Source organism: Chiloscyllium plagiosum, chromosome 2 (genome assembly GCF_004010195.1).
Source record: "Chiloscyllium plagiosum isolate BGI_BamShark_2017 chromosome 2, ASM401019v2, whole genome shotgun sequence".
Classification (NCBI taxonomy): domain Eukaryota; kingdom Metazoa; phylum Chordata; class Chondrichthyes; order Orectolobiformes; family Hemiscylliidae; genus Chiloscyllium; species Chiloscyllium plagiosum.
This window is the reverse complement of record NC_057711.1, coordinates 61,851,859-61,869,339: the sequence shown is the minus strand read 5'-3', so window position 1 is coordinate 61,869,339 and position 17,481 is coordinate 61,851,859. Positions and strand designations below refer to the sequence as shown.

The following is a 17,481-nucleotide window of genomic DNA, read 5'->3' as shown; positions in this document are numbered from 1 at the left end:
TAAACAAAAAGAAAAACAAAACCTATCTATCAAGTGAGGTCTTACCCTGGAATCTGACTTTTCCAGTATTACCATCAGTTAGGATTATAACATCATTTAACCTACTTGTTCATCACCTTTGAACTTTTTGTTCATTAGAAAACAGTTTATTATATAATACATCTGATAAATTTGTAGATTATTTCACAAAAGTTACCTTGAGCAAACATGTTTGATAAGTTTCCAAATTCTATACCAATCTAGGTAAATTCAGGATCATCCTTTTTAAAATTAATCTTGAACACTTTGAGCAATTTCTATGAATGTACCACTTCCTGCATACCGAATAATGCAATCCAGAGCATTTCACATACCAAAGCACTATATGAATGCAACATATCCATTTGCATTCTCTACAAAGAGTAGGAGAATCCCAGGCTGGAGTGCCTGAATCACGCTTTCTGTGAAATTCCTTTGAGATGTTGAAAGCATTTTTTGGTATGAGTTGTATTTGTTTCTGGAATGTGGGTGATAGTCATAAGGCTGTAATTATTGCCCAACCCTAATTGCCCTGACAAAGTAGTGATGAGCTGTAGTGTTGTTTTTGTAACTGGCTGGCTTGTTAAACCATTTGAATTTTTTCTTAAAATTATGATATGGGTGTCAATATAAATGCCAGTTTTTCTTATCTGTTAAAACAGGTTTTTAAGACAGTCTGGCAGCTTTCATGATTATTTTTCTAGTGCTAGATTTATCAAATATGCTAAGGTAGAATTTGGTCTCATGATTGCAAGTTTAAGACAGTAACTACCTTGCTACTGTACCCCATTTTACAAATAATTGTTCTTAGAATATGGGCAATATTGGCTAGGTTGTGTTTCAATGTCATCCATAGTTGCCCTAAGAAGCTTGTGATGATTATTCTGAAATAATTGCGGTTGTGCTCATATGTGCGATTGGTTTTCAGGTAGGGATCTTCCTGAACAATAGCATTATTATATTTTGCACTTTATGAAAATCCCTTTATAACCTGTTTCCAAGAGTGTTTTACATGTTAACTCATTGTTGGCTACTTTGTGAAACGAATGTGCTTTGAAAGAAAGTTGAGTTGAAAGAGTTGATTGAAACAAAAAAAATGTTTGCAGGAGATTGAGTATAAGACTCCCAGACCATTTATCTACATCATGTCTGTTTCAACTCTTTGGAGATGTCCAATATTCTTCCCAGTACATTGCTGTCTCCACTTTACTCTGTTATTTAACTAATTGCCCCAAAAGTGTTCAATAATACTGCCTCAACTAAATCTATCAGTGAAACTCTGTAAACTTGGTAGTCCTCAGCACAGAGGAAACCTCTCCTAATCTTCATCTTAGTGATCATTTTCATTTGATTTTTTTTTGTCACTGACCTGCTAACCAAAGAGGAAATAGATTTTTTTTCCCATGTTCATTCACTCATCATTTTACAATTAATTGCTTTCCCTGTTGGAAATATAATCAGTATTGTAAGTCTTATAACTGAGGTTTTCCATTCCTGGCACCAAGATGATGAATTTACCCTGCAAACACTTCGTTGCTTTATTGTCCTTTCTATAATGGGACACTCAATACTGCACACAGTACTTAATTGTGAACTATCTAAAGTTTTGTAATATAGAAATTTATCATAATATTTTTGTACTCTGTAATCCTCTAAAACGTTATCATATGTCAGAATTTCTGGTTTTAAGGTGCATTGTCCTGTCTTGCAACACAAGTCTAATTGGGTGATGATAATTTGAAACAATGTTCTGAAAGGCAAGTGAACTGTCAATCTCTGGATCTGTATCACTCTGGAGTCATAATCAATATTGAAAAAATAAATCTGAGAAACAACTAAAGTAGCCCACACCAAACCACCAACTGTGGATTGTTTAAGGGAAACCTCAGAAATTAATTGTTGATGGATGGGTATTTACTTTAGAAGGGAACACACTGGATTCTGGGGACAAATGAAGGTGGGAACTGAGGCAGACAGGTATGTAATTTCGTGAAACAAGAACAGAAATTACTGGAGGAACTCAGCAGGTCTGGCAGCATCTGTGGGAAGAAAGCAGAGATAACGTTTTGAGTCGAGTGACTCTTCATCAGAACTGGTATGCAGAGTGGTAGGGCTCAACAACCCAGCTGATTCTGAGCAAAGATCAGTTAAGCTTTTAACAAGCTTGTCAACTTGTTAAAGGGTAGCTGTGCCAGAAACCGTGGGTTTAAGTCCCACATGCTCCAGAGGTGTGTCATAACAGGTCTGAACAGGTTCCTTATTGATGTATGTACCGAGAGTACATTTAAAGGCCTCTTGTGGTGTAGTATTGTGTCCCTGTCTCTGAACCGAGAAACTTGGGTACAGGTTAATTTGAAAATATCTCCTACCTGAAGACTGATAATCACAGAAGATTTATCATCATGTGGCCAAGCAGAGTGGCTATCGATCCATAAATCCTTCCAGTATAGCTAAGGTAGATGAAAGATGAGGAGAGTTCCCTGGCCAACACCATATGATAGTTGCAGTGCATCAGCCTCCTCATCATAAAGAGTTTGTGTGTAGTTTCTTGCAATGAACATGTATCTTCATTGTTCAAAGGAGCTCCCACATAAATAGGAGCAATCCATGCCACTAGTCATCACTCTGCGTGAGCTCTCTGTCCTACTGTTCAATACACTGAAGATGTGCTGCCGTATCCATCTTCTGGGCAGGGATCTATAAGGCCAACTTGGTTTTGTAAGTTTTAGAAAGTCTACAGAGAAGAGGCTCTTGTCTTAAACGAGTTGTAGTTTATTGCATGATAGCAACTACATACAGGTTCCACTGATGTAGCAATGCGTGAAGTTTCCCATCTTCAATTAAAGTTTTTTGTCAAGTGAAATTGTCAAGTAGCTTAAAGTTACTTTACTGATACATTTTTTTTTATGCTTCACCTAAATGCGCATGTGGCCATCTTTCTTGTGAAATCATGCAGCTGAAGAGGCGGATGGGCTTGTCACATGTGGTACCTTCTGGCAGCATATTTAAATATCACTTACACTTGAGGCACTGCAAGCGAGTAACTGGTTGTCATACTGTGGTGCTCAAAGTTCAACATTAACACATAATTCAAAGGAAAGAATAGCTGGCTCCCTGCCTCACGGTCTGGAGAAATTGCAGGATGGAGAGGAGGGCAGTCCTGTTTCCAGCTGACCACCCTAGGAGCCTCTGCCACCAGCCCCAGCCAGTTTGGTTTTGTGAATGGGAAATCATGTTAACCAATTCACTGGAGTTCTTTGAATGAGTAACATTCATCGTGGATAAGGGAGGAAGCCGTTGATTTACTATAGATATATTTATAGAAGACATTTGACAATGTGCCAGATAAAAGGCTTTTGTACAAAATAGAAACACATGGTGTAGTGGGTATTATATCTTAGCATGGATGGAAAATTGGCTGGCAAGCAGAAAGCAGAGTGTGGAGAACTGGGTCTTTGACCAGGATGTGATAAAGGGGTTGTCCTTGGATCTCAGTCTTTTTGCAATTTATGTCAAATAGATGGGAAATCATGTGACAAAGATGTAAAGAGATTTCAGACTGATGTGGATAGATATAGTGTGTAGAAAAATGTCTGTCAAATGGAGTACAAATGTGTGGAAACATGAAATTGTGTACTTTGGCAGAAAGCATGAAAAAGCAGGGCATTGCATAAATGGAGAATCACTGCAGAATTCCGAGGTACATGGGATCTAAATGTTCTATAATTTATTATGAGAGGAGTTGAGCATAAAATTAAGGTTGTATACTTTAATTATAAACAGGGCATAGTGAGACCACCTTTCAAGTAATGTGCAGTTTGGTCTCATTAAGGATGGATGTAAATGTGCTGGAGATGGTTCAGAGGAGAGTTACACGATAGTTAGCTGGAATGAGTGAGTTGTCTTCTGAGGAAAGGTTGGGCACATAGAGCTTGATGTCACAAGAGTTTGGAAGAGTGAGTGGTGATTTGATTGGAGTATGTAGGATAATCTTGATAAGTTGGATGTGGAAAAGATGTTTAAGAGTAAATCCAGAACTAGGCAGCATTGATTTAAATTAAGGGCTGCCTTTTAAGAACATAAGAACATAAAACTGTAAGAACTATAAAATCTGATGTATGTAACTTAAATCACTCCTCATTCTTCCAAATCCCAAAGAGTCCAAATTTAACTGCTTAATCTCTTCACAAGACAAACCTTTCATCTCTAGAATCAATCTAGTGAACTTCCTCTGTCCTGCCTCCAATATAACTACATCCCGCTTCAAGTAAGGGGTCGAAAATTAAATGCAGTATTCCACGTGCCTTGTATAGCTGTAACACTTCCCCACTTTTATACTCTATTCCTTCAGCAATAAATGCCAAACTTCTTTTTTCTTTCTTTATTACTGCTGTACCTGTACATTAGTTTTTGGTGATTCATGCACAAGGACACCCAGATCCCACTGCACTGAAGCACTGTGAAGTTTCTCTCCACGTAGATAATAAGTTGCCTTTCTATTCTTCCAACCAAAATAGATAATCTCATACTTCCCCACATTAAACTTCATCTGGCAAATTTTGGCCCATTCACCTAACCTATCCATATCCATTTGTAAATACAGAGGAATCTTGATTATCCGAAGGACATGGGCAGGGAGTAGATTAGATTAGATTACTTACAGTGTGGAAACAGGCCCTTCGGCCCAACAAGTCCACACCGACCCGCCGAAGCGCAACCCACCCATACCCCTACATTTACCCCTTTAACCTAACACTACTGGCAATTTAGCATGGCCAATTCACCTGACCCGCACATTTTTGGATTGTGGGAGGAAACCGGAGCACCCGGAGGAAACCCACACAGACACGGGGAGAACGTGCAAACTCCACACAGTCAGTTGCCTGAGTCGGGAATTGAACCCGGGTCTCTGGCGCTGTGAGGCAGCAGTGCTAACCACTGTGCCACCGTGCCGCCCATCGAGTATTTCGCTCGATTACCCAAATGCCAGATAACATAGTTAGCCATGCATCGGGACCTTACGATTTTGTTTGGATCATCTGAAATTCAATTAAATTCTGGATAATCGAGGTTCCTCTGTATCTTACTACTTCATTACAAGTTACTTTGCCATCTATTTTAGTGTGATTTTTAATTTTGACTATAGTACTTTCCTTCCCTTCATCCAGGTCATTAATACCAACCTGTGGACCAAACTCTGTGGCATCCCACTAGTTACATTTTGCCAACCAGAAATAAACCCATTTATCATAACTCTGCTTTTTGTTGGTTAGCCAATCCTCCATCCAACCTAATAAACAACCCCTATTGTCATGTGATCTTACCTAGTGTATTAGCCTTTTGTGCAGCACCTTATTGAATGGTATCAGGAAGTCCAGATGTATTACATTTACAGGACTCCCATTATTCATGTTCCTTGTTATATCTTCAAAAACCTCCTTAACAAATTAGTCAAATATGACTAACCCTCCATAAAATCATACTGGCTCTGATGGATTGTATTTGACTTTCCAGATGTACTGTTATTACTTCCTTAATAATGGATTCCAACAATTTCCCAATGATACTTGTAAAACTAATTAGTCTGTTGTTATTGATTTCTGCTTCTTTCCCTTTTTAAATAAGGGTGTTACGTTAGCATTTTTCCCATCCACTGGAACGTTTCCCACATGCAGGGAATTTTGGAATGTTATAACCAATAGACCTGAACAAAGACCTTGAAGTGCAATTTCATAGCTCCTTGAAAGTGGAGTTGCAGGTAGATAGGATAGTGAAGAAGGCGCTTGGTATGTTTTCCTTTATTGGTCAGAGTAAAGAGTACAGGAATTGGGAGGTCTTGTTGTGGCTGTACAGGACACTGGTTAGGCTACTGTTGGAATATTGCATGCAATTCTGGTCTCCTTCCTATCAGAAAGATGTTGTGAAACTTGAAAGGGTTCAAAAAAGATTTACAAGGATGTTGCCAGGGTTGGAGGATTTGAGCTCAAGGGAGAGGCTGAACAGGCTGGGGCTGTTTTCCCTGGAGCGTCGGAGGGTGAGAGGTGACCTTATAGAGGTTTATAAAATTATGAGGGGCATGGATAGGATAAATAGGCAAAGTTTTTTCCCTAAGGTGGGGGAGTCCAGAACTAGAGGGCATAGGTTTAGGGTGAAAGGGGAAAGATATAAAAGAGACGTAAGGGGCAACTTTTTCACACAGAGGATGGTACGTGTATGGAATGAGCTGCCAGAGGAAGTGGTCAAGATTAGAGCAGTGCTGGAAAACCACAGCAGGTCAGGCAGCATCTCAGGAGCAGGAAAATCGATGTTTTGGGCAGGATCCCTTTGTCAGGAATCATTCCTGATGAAGGGCTCCTGCCTGAAACATCGATTTTCCTGCTCCTCGGATGCTGCCTGAACTATTGTGCTTTTCCAGCACCACTCTAATCTTGACTCTAATCTCCAGCATCTGCAGGCTTCACTTTCGTCTGCCAGAGGAAGTGATGGAGGCTCGTACAATTACAACATTTAAAAGGCATCTGGATGGGTATACAAATAAGGAGGGTTTGGAGGGATGTGGGCCGGGTACTGGCAGGTGGGACTAGATTGGGTTGGGATATCTGGTCGGCGTGGACGATTTGGACCGAAGTGTCTGTTTCTGTGTTGTACATCTCCATGACTCTATGACTCGAATTAAAAATCCAGAATAGCCTGCTCCCTGGTTGGTTCCACAATATATTGCTCCCAGAAACAATCTCCAATATGTTATCTTTCTCGAGGCTACGGTCACCAATTTAGTTAATTCAGTCTGCATGCATGTTAAAATCACCCATGATTATTGTTTCTTTCTTACAAGTCACTAGTATCTCCTGGTTTATTCAGTGACGTACTTTATGGCGACTATTTGGGAGCCTATAGGTTACTTCCACTAGGGAATTCGTTCTCTTACTATTTCTTATTTCTGCCCAGATTGATTCTGTGTTTTGATCACCAGTGCTGATATAATTTCTTGTTACAACACTGATCTGTTCCTTTATTAAAAATTATACCACCTTCTTTCTCTTCCTGCCTATTCTTCTGAAATACTGTGTACCATTGGATATTCAATTCGCAAACCCGGTCTCCCTGCAACCACATCTCAGTAATTGTCATCAAATCATATCCATCTGTCTCTATTTGCACTGTTAACTCATTAATTTTAATCTGAATGCTTTGTGCTTCAGATACAAAGCCTTTAAGTTAGGTCTATTATGAAATTTCCTTATTCTTATATGATTCGTTTTGTGTAAGATGATGTTCACACAAACTGTCCCTTTCTTGTCTTTTCTGGTAACAATTAGACTCATCACTTACCTGCACTCCCACCTTCCCCTTTACCTTTGACCTTTATATTTTCCATGCAATAAAATTCCCCCTCAACCCTCAATTTAGTTTAAAGCCCTATCCACAGCCCTAGTAATGTGATTCACAAAGATTCTGATTCAGTTGAGCCCGTCCCATTGGAACAGTTCCCTTCTTCCCTAGAACTGGTGCCAATATCCCATGAATTCAGACCCATTTCTCACAAACTAAATCTTTGAGCCACGTGGTTACCTCTTTAAACTTATTGACCCTGTGCCAATAGCTTGTGGCTCAGGTAGTAATCCGGAAATTATTACCTTTTTAATTTCTGCTTTTTAGTTTAGCCTCTGGCTGCTCATATTCTCTCTTTTTTCTCTTTCTACTTATAACCTTGGTATCTAGGTGGTCCAGAATAACTGGATCTTTCTCCTCCAACTCCTCTGCAGCCCAGAAGAGAGAGCCTGAATCAGGGCACAAGGCTGGCAAGACAGCCTTTGGGACTTTCGATCCTGGCCACAGAGAACAGTGTCTATTCCCTGATAACACAACTATATTTCTCGTTTCTCCCTACCATCACCACCTCACTCTCTCTCTCACACACTCCACACATGCACGCGCACACACACACACAGCCCTGTTCTCTTCCAAAACAGGAGCAAGAATTGTCAACCTTGTGGACAAACTCAAGTGCTGAAGCTCCCTCAGCACTATCTCCAGGATCCCTCTACCTACCTCGCAAGTAGTCACCCGCTCCTGTACCTGATCACTGACTGAATTTGAGATGGTTAATCTAGAGAGTTTGCCTCCTGAAACACAGCGTCCAGGTAACTCTCCCCCTCTCTTCTGTGTCAGTGTTCAAAGCTCAGACTCCAGCTCACCAGCTCTGAGCTGGAGTTTCTCAAGCAGCTAACACTTGGTACAAATATAGTCGCCATGAACCACGATGGGGTCCATCAGATTCCACATCATGTAGTTACAACACACCACCTCGTTCTGCATCTCCATTTTACTTACCTAGATTTTAATTTGGGCCTTTTAAAATTTTCTGTAGGTCTTTTAGTTTTTAACCTGCAATATTTATCCTACTTACCTGTAATCTAAAAATAGTTTAGTCAAATTAGCAGCTGTTACCAACCAATGAAGTTATGGTCTTCCTGTGATGTCATTCTTTGTTTTGTATTAGGCTCCCAGTCCTGGCCTTCAGTATATCCTGTTAAAAAACCTTACCAAACAGGAACCAAAAAAAAAGTTAAAAGAACCTACTCCCCTCTGCGCAGAATTCCCAGGCTGCACCAACACCCTAGAAACACACATTATCTTGGGCTGTGCCTTACTCAGTATGTGATCTCTCCCAACTGCTTGTGCCAAGCTTACTGGAGGACAAAGATGAGTAGAATTATTTTCTCATCGATTCTGCGACTTTGGCCCTGTAGGGGACAACCAGTTGAAGAATTTGATATAGTGCCAGCACAGATGTGAGGAAAGTTACAGTAGTGAAGTCTGTCACAAGGGGCTCTCTATGTTGTCGAGCTCCTTGTCTTGCAGAAGCTTCTGTGTTCAAACCCCTGGCAGTGCGCGTGAGCTGAATGGAACATGCACTACCTCAGGGATCTCTGCTTTCCATGAATCTGTGCCCAGACTGAACTACCCTCCTTCATTCTCTGAGCAGGACTACACATAGCTGCCCCTTTCACTGTCTCCCCTAATCATTCTCAAACTCTATTACACTCTGACATTCTCACACTCTCTCAGACTCTCACATTCACACTCTCTCACATTCGCACTCATTCTCACATTCTCACACTCACACTCTCAATCACTCTCACTTACTCTCACACTCTATGCTATTTACACAATGCGATTTTGATTCAAATTGTGCTCAAGGAACTACTGATGAGAATGGATATGCACTGATGGAGGATGTGCTTTTAATTATGTGACTGTTCCAGGTCGATAACTTTCATCTCTTCACAGGTTCCTGGTGAGTTCCCTATGATACTGGCATTCTCTGAAACCCGCCATGGCTAGGCTTGGGGGAGACATGATGAGATTATATGAACTTGTCTATGACAACTTCACTTTCAACAGAGACCAGGCATCCCAATGCAGCAGAGACATGAATATGCTATCATAAGGGAGGAATGCACTCCATTTCCTTTACTTACAGAATTCAGTATCTTTTTACCCATGCCTATGGTATTTTCTTTTTTCTATTGCCCACTTCCTCATGTGACCCTTCCCTCATGATATTAATAGTTGCCAACTACATTTGAGTATGGAAAGAAAACTAATGTACTCTTGCACCTCTGAATGCCATCACCCGTGCATTCTGTGCCTATTTCCCCTTCAAATACAAAGGAAATAAAGAGAAATAAGGAAATACTGACCTCTTCCACTAATTCCAGCAGCACATCTAGAATAGGATCCCTACAGTGTGGGAACAGGCCATTCAGCCCAACAAGTCCACAGTGACCCTCTGAGGAGGAGTCCACCCAGACCCATCCCCCCTACCCTATTACTCTACATTTCCCCTGACTAAAATGCTATAGGCAATATAGCATGGCCAAATTACATAACCTGCATATCTTTGGATTGTGCGAGGAAACTCACACAGACACAGGAAGAATGTGCAAACTCCTCACAGACAGTTGCTCAAGGCTGGAATTGAACCTGGGTCCCTGGCACTATAAGGCAGCAATGCTAACCACTGAGCCACCGTGCCACCCCATGAATATGATGCTACGTTTATTAGTGCTCTACTGTCGTATTATAGATTTGAGCCTTGCTCAAGGTCAGTAGTTAGATTGGGCACACGTTTCTCCCATGATCAAGAGCTCCATGCATCCTTGGACTCTGAGAATTTTGTGGTGTAACGGTAGTGTCCCTACCTCTGAGGCAGGAAGTGGCAAGTCGGCAAGTCCTACCTACTCCAGAGGTGCATCATATCATCTCTGTTCAGGTTGATTAGAAAATAAAGCATGGTTGGGTTTCCCAGCTGGCCTGCAGACCTGGAGACCTGTTATCTTGACGTTGTACTGCTCTTACCTTGCCAGAACAAAGAAGACCATTGAATCTCAACAGTTCTTTTGCTCAGCTACCTGCAGCTAGACCTGCTTGGTTACACTGGGTGGAGAGAAAGCTGAAGCTGTTCTTTGCTCTGACATGCTTTGATATAAGCAGAGGGAGAAAACAATGTCATTTTAATTTTTGAATCACTTGTTGCAATGCAGAACCTAATAAAAAGTCACAAGATTGTGCTTAAGGTTTTATTGTTAGAAAGAATGGTGTCAGTATTGCTTTTTAGATTGTTTAAGAAATGAAGAGATAAAAACAATGTTTCCTTTTGTGGGTAAGAACAGAACTATTCAGAAGAAACATCTTTATCTCATGTAAGGTGAGAATATGGAACGTGCTCACACAAGAGATGGTTGGAGCAAATAGTATCGATCCAATAAAGAGGAAGCCAGATAAAAATATGAAGAAGAAGGAAATTGAGGGTTCTGACAGGCTTAAATGAGGAACAATTGGAGGTGACTCAAGTGGAGCATTAACACAGACTTGGACTGATTGGGCTGAATAGTGTTTTTCTATATTCTGTATCCTATGAAATAAATTCAATATTATTTCTAAACAAAATCTGTATCCATAAGATAAAGGAGGGCCACTTCATGGGAAGCAGATAATTTTGGAAGAAAAGAAATTAATGTAATGGTCAAGGAAATCAACGTTGGACAAATATTTATAACTTTATTCCAAACATTTTACTGACATTTTGGCTATAAGTGTAGAAAAGTATTTCAACTTTTTTTGGAAAGAATAACAAGTAAATTAGGACATATTTTGGAAATTAAAACAATAATTTACCTCATAGTTTTTCGATTTGGGGGCTAACAAATGGACATCATTAGTTGACGTAATTTGATATTGCTTTGAATATATCATGCAGGAATATGCTATTGTTCCAGTAGCATTAGGAATTCATCTTTTAACAGACTTTATAAGCACCACTGTGAAGCTTTTTGATGTAAATGTTCTGCTCAATGTCAGGGAATTTGTGAAGTATTTCTGTCTATTAAATAGCTTTATGTGATTGAATTGCAGCTGGATGAAGAAGCTATGATAGTGTCATGTTGGCCCTCTATGGCTTAGCACTGGACTAGTTTTCATGCTGAACTGTGATTAAATAACATGCAGCTTTGTGGTTTAAGAAATCAGATCAATTTCACAGATGTATACTGATGATTCCATTTCAGGGTGCTGACTCACAAAGGCAGGCTTTTCTAACAGGTTACTGCAAGAATTAAAATTGTGCCAAATACCTCAAAATGAAAAGGTTTAGTGTAATTAATATACCTTTTATTCTTTGTAGCACACAGAGGGTATTTTTCTCATTCAGATATCCAAACTCAATGTCAATTACTGATGAGTCTTTGGACTAGCACCAGTGTAAGGCTCTTGAAATGTAAACCATCTCAATTACAGTCTCCAAAGGCAATAGGGTATAACAACCTACTGCTCCAGAAGTGGACTTCTTATTGATAGCCTTCCAGTGGCTCAACACTACAAAAAATGCCTTCAATCTCAACCTTGGGATTTATTGGGTAAGTTAAATGACAACCATTTAATTTTAATGATGTTCCGTTTCTGCAGACCCTTTAATTTTTGTTAACCAGACACTGGTGCTAACAGCAATATCAAATGGACAGTACGTGTAGATTTTTAAAAATCAAATTGCTCAAATTAAACAATAGTGTTGTTGCTCAAATGTTATCATGAAATAGAACACAGTCTGATACCTCATCAACAATGAAGAGCAAAACAATATCAGCAAATACTTATTCCACTAAATTAAAGTATGAATAAATTAATGGAAATGTACAATCATTGACCCAATTTTTAAAAAAATTATTCATTTTGTGGGATGTAGGCGTCACTGGCTGGCCAGCATTTATTGCTTGTCCCGAGTCCTCCATGAGCTGCGACTAGCAGTGAGCTGCTTTCTTGAGCCACTGCACTCCACCTTATTTTCAAAATCATTCTCCTTGCAGAGCTTTCAGCTTTTTAGTTGGGGTTGATAGAACTTGACCAAATCTTCAAACACTAAATGTGTTACACAAAGGTTAAGTTGTTAGAAGGTGAACAGTTTTTAAAATTGTATCTTCAAAGGGATGTGACTTTTCTACTGCTCACAATGAAGTGGATGTCTCTGACCATTAATAAAAAACATTTTCATAAATTGCCAGCTGATGCATGTCTGATTTGTTTTAAGTAACAGGAATAACAGCAATGGACTTGCATTTATATGACAACCTTCACAACCACAAAATGTGCTAAGGTCTTACCACCAAATAAGTCTCTTTAAAGTATCGTCACTGTTATAATATCGAACTTGTGATAGCTAATTTGCACACAGCAATCTGCCACACCGAGCAATGTGTTAATGATCAGAAATTCAAGTTTTGTGATTTTTTTTAACCAATGCATATTGCTCAGATCATTAAAGTTAACCTTTTTTCTCTGTCAAAATAGGATTGTTATTCCCTGCATAGACAGTTGATGAAGGAAGAGTCCAAAGTCTGTCTTTATTCAGAATAGATTTATTTAGAATGAAATAGTAAAGGTATATATCTCTATTTTATATGGCACTCTATATAAGTCATTAAGTGTTGGTTTGCATATGCTTAAGGAACTTTCTACAAAGTCAGTGTTTCCACAGCTAAAGTACTTTTAACAAATCATTTAAGTTTCTTGTTTCCAAGGCTGAAGAACAGCATTTCCCGTTTTCACCCATAAAAGATTGTTTTTATCCATTCTTGCGATGTGAGCTACATTGGCTCGGTTAGTATTAATTGCCCATTCCATATTGCCTTCAAAGTGAATGGATTGTTCAGCCATATCATAGGGCAGTTAAGAGTTAGTCAAATTGCTGTTGGTCTGGAGTCACATGTAGATCAGACCAGGTACAGACAACAGATTTCTATTCCTGTAGGATGTGAATGAACCAGATGGGGTTTTATTTTACAGCAAATAATACATGGTTGCTATTAATTCCAGATTTTTTAAAAAAGTTAAGTTCAAATTTCACCATTTGTCATAGTGGGATTTTAACCCATGTCATCAGAACATTAATCTGGTATTCTAGATTACTGATCAGATGTAATGTGACCTTTTCATGATGACAAGCACAATTAACTGGGATGGGAATAAGACTTTTTCAATAGAATGGTTGTTTTAATGTTATTCCATGTCTATTCAGCTGAATATACAAGTCATTTATTTTAAAACCCCAGAAGCTTGACTGCCAACCTGAAATTCTTCTTTAATCTTATTAATAACATATATATCAGATTCCGCAATACCATCCTAAAAGAAGTCATCAAAGTGCTGCATGAAGATACCTGAAAGCTTTTTTTGAAAGCCTCAATTGAAACTGCTTCCATTGCACCCTCAGGCAGGGCATTCCAAAACCTTGTCATTTGCTCATGTAACCTTTGATTCTTTTATCATTCATATTAAATTGGTTACTCTGCTTTGCTCTGAAATTAAGACTGATGATGGTCCTGGTGCTGAAAGTAAGTGTTGCACTTGTTATATATATTTGATTTGATTTATTATTGTCACATGTGTCTAAGTATGGTGAAAAGTTTGTTTTGTATGTCGCACAGGCAGATCATACCATGCATTGTGTATTAGGGTAATAGAACAGAATAAAGAATACAATGTTACAGCTGCAGAGAAGGTGCACAACGAGTGAGATCAACATTAAGTTAAAAATTTGAGAGGTCTATGAAGGAGTCTAATAACAATGGGAAAGAAGTTGAATCTGTTGGTCTGGTTTTCCAGATTATGCAAAAGTTGTTTGTAAGACAAATAAAGGAAATGCAAAACAAAGTCAATTTTAAGATTGAGAAATGCAAAGCTTTTCTCTATCCAAAAATAACAATTGTTAGTCAATCATAAAATAAGTGTCATCATAAAGGTAAAGAAGAGAAAGAATTTAGCAGTGTTGTTTGGCAAAGCATTTTTCACAATTCATTAAAAAATCCAATAATACTATGGAATATGCTCCAGTTAGTATCTTGTTCAACCATTTCAGGGCATTGTCCTCCTCCAAACCATCACATAAACAGAATACCAGAGAAATTCTGCCTGGAGGTAATTATTTATAGGTTGGAGCTGGTTCTCCAACTGGAAGGGAAGGCTTTTGTTCTGCTTCATTTCCTTACAGTCTTTTAGTATTCATCTGCAGGAAAGGAGAGCAGGCTTTTCATAGCATAGTTGTTAAAAATGCTTATTTGGTGTTTTCTGGAGTTTTTGATATTTCTTTCTTCTATAGACTGACTTTTAATGGTATTTAAAAATTACTTAAGTTTACTTAAGTAGACTGACAGAGAAAAAAAAATCACAAAAATATAACTGCTGATCAAAAAGGGACTGATGATTTTTGACCTGTGAGTCTGGTATCAAATTATACTCATTCCACATGATGTACAAAACTAAGAAGACCTACGTAATTTGTGGACCCAACATTACCAAGTAGTTTCAGGCTGTTAGAATTTTATTAACTAAGATAAATGTGACTAAAGCAAATAGTACTTGGGGATGAAATGACAGGATGCGCAGGATAGATGTGAAATGTGAGCTACTGGCTCAGATATTCAGAAATCTATTTAGGTTACGTTAATTCCCATATATTGAAAATAATTTCATTGTGGTCTTGTTATAAAGTTAGGAAATTATAAGCCTGAGCATTTGTCTCTGATAGTAACAAACTGTTAAAATCCATTACATAGCATATGATAATTGATGACTGAGAGTTTCAAGGTTATGAGAGATTCACAGTCTGACTTTAGGAAATGTTGATTCTTGCTCACTGATCTGAATGAACTGTTTGAGCACATGATCAAATGTGTGAATGAATGAACATAGTCCAGTTGTATACCTTGATTATCCAAAGGCATTTGACAAATTACTACATTGATGGGATTAGAGGAAAATTAGATTGCACAGATGATGGGGAATGATAGGGAGGTTATCATTTGGATATATAACCAATTAAAATCATAAGCAGAGGAATGTTATTGATGGAGATAGTAAGTAATTTTTGACTAATTTTTAAGCTCTGCCCCCACAACCATTAGAGTGTCTCTTCCTGCAATTACGTAAAGGAGGTGGATGAGTGAAGACACATGTGTATGGCACAGCTGTCAGTGCTGGTGTATGTGGGGACATTGTACTGAGGTGTTCTGAGGGAGTGAGGAGACAGTGCATAGGGCATGCAGGGTTAATGATGTGGGATCATAGGAGTCAGGCAGCTAAGTGAGGGTAGGCATTCAACTGAACAGAAGGTCTGCGGGAGCATGGACCTTAGTGGCAGGTGGGTGCAGTGGCAGGGATGGATTGAGTGTGAGGTGGCAGAGAGTAGAATATGGCACTTACCCTGCCAACGTGGGGGGAGATTATTAATCTTCTTTCTGCATTGCAGCCCAATCCTCTGCACTCTGGGGATGGGACTGACTTAGGTGGCTGTTATTGACCAGACTGAACCCTCTTAACATATATTAAGAGAATAGCCTATACCTCAACTTTTTCTAAATTTTAAAGGCAAATATAAGGCATTGTGTTCCGGATGCAATTCGATTGGTTAAATTACCAGGCTAGAAGCAAAACACTTTATTTTTGCACTATAGTTAAAATACAAACAAAAGAAAGAAGCATTTGAATAACTTGGCTCTATTGGAAAACTTAACAAAATGATGGATTATTTAAACAGCAACTGTTCCAATATAGTAACATCCCTTGGCAAGACAAATTCAGTAAAATAAATTGTCTCACATGTAATTCCAGCACAAAAACACAACTTTTAGCTGTAACAGGGAGACGAATAAGAGCTTCCGCATCTAGCTTCAGCATCTGCTGAAAGCTAAAACTAAAAATCCTCGTTCTATGGGAACTTGACCCCACCCATTCATACTGCTTCTATTGTTCTAACTTAAAAAATAACAAAGCTATCTGGGCTCTCAGCAGAACACTTGGCTGCACATTTACAATACTTACTTTCAAAAATAAACATGACAGAACACATCCTTCTTTAAGGCACATCTCATAACAGTGGCATCGCTGACCACGCTGGCATGATAGACAATAGACAATAGGTGCAGGAGTAGGCCATTCTGCCCTTCAAGCCTGCACCACCATTCATTATGATCATGGCTGATCATCCTCAATCAGTATCCTGTTCCTGCCTTATCTCCATAAACCTTGATTTCACTATCCTTGAGATCTCTATCCAACTCTTTCTTAAACAAATCCAGAGACTGGGCCTCCACTACCTTCTGGGGCAGAGCATTCCACACACCCACCACTCTCTGGGTGAAGAAGTTTCTCCTCATCTCTGTCCTAAATGGCATACCCCTTATTTTTCAGCTGTGTCCTCTGGTTCGGCACTCAGCCATCAGCGGAAACATGTTTCCTGCCTCCAGAGTGTCCAATCCTTTAATAATCTTATACGTCTCAATCAGACCCCCTCTCAGTCTACTAAACACAAGGGCATACAATCCTAGTCGCTCCAATCTTTCAACGTAAGATAGTCCCGCCATTCCAGGAACTGACCTAATGAACCTCCGCTGCACTCCCTCAATAGCCAGAATGTCTTTCCTCAAATTTGGAGACCAGAACTGCACACAATATTTCAAGTGCCCTGTACAGCTGCAGAAGAACCTCTTTGCTTCTATACTCAATCCCTCTTGTTATGAAGGCCAGCATGCTATTAGCCTTCTTCACTACCTGCTGTACCTGCATGCTTGTCTTCATTGACTGGTGTACAAGAACACCCAGATCTCTTTGTACTGCCCCTTTACCCAACTTGACTCCATTTAGGTAGTAATCTGCCTTCCTGTTCTTGCCACCAAAATGGATAACCATACATTTATCCACATTAAACAGCATCTGCCATGCATCTGACCACTCACCTAAACTGTCCAGGTCACCCTGTAATCTCCTAACATCATCCTCACATTTCACCCTGCCACCCAGCTGATGAAATTTGCGAATGTTATTGCTAATACCATCTTGTATATCCTGAAGATAGATTGTAAAAAGCTGCGGTCCCAGTACTGATCCCTGTGGTACCCCACTGGTCAC

At 39.3% G+C, this 17,481-nt stretch overlaps 1 protein-coding gene across 5 annotated transcripts in view; it reads left to right on the top strand.

Annotated features, from left to right (window-relative positions):
- epb41l4a (erythrocyte membrane protein band 4.1 like 4A) overlaps nucleotides 1-17,481 on the top strand; it is a 299,725-nt gene that overhangs the window by 88,694 nt on the left and 193,550 nt on the right. The window lies entirely within an intron of this gene.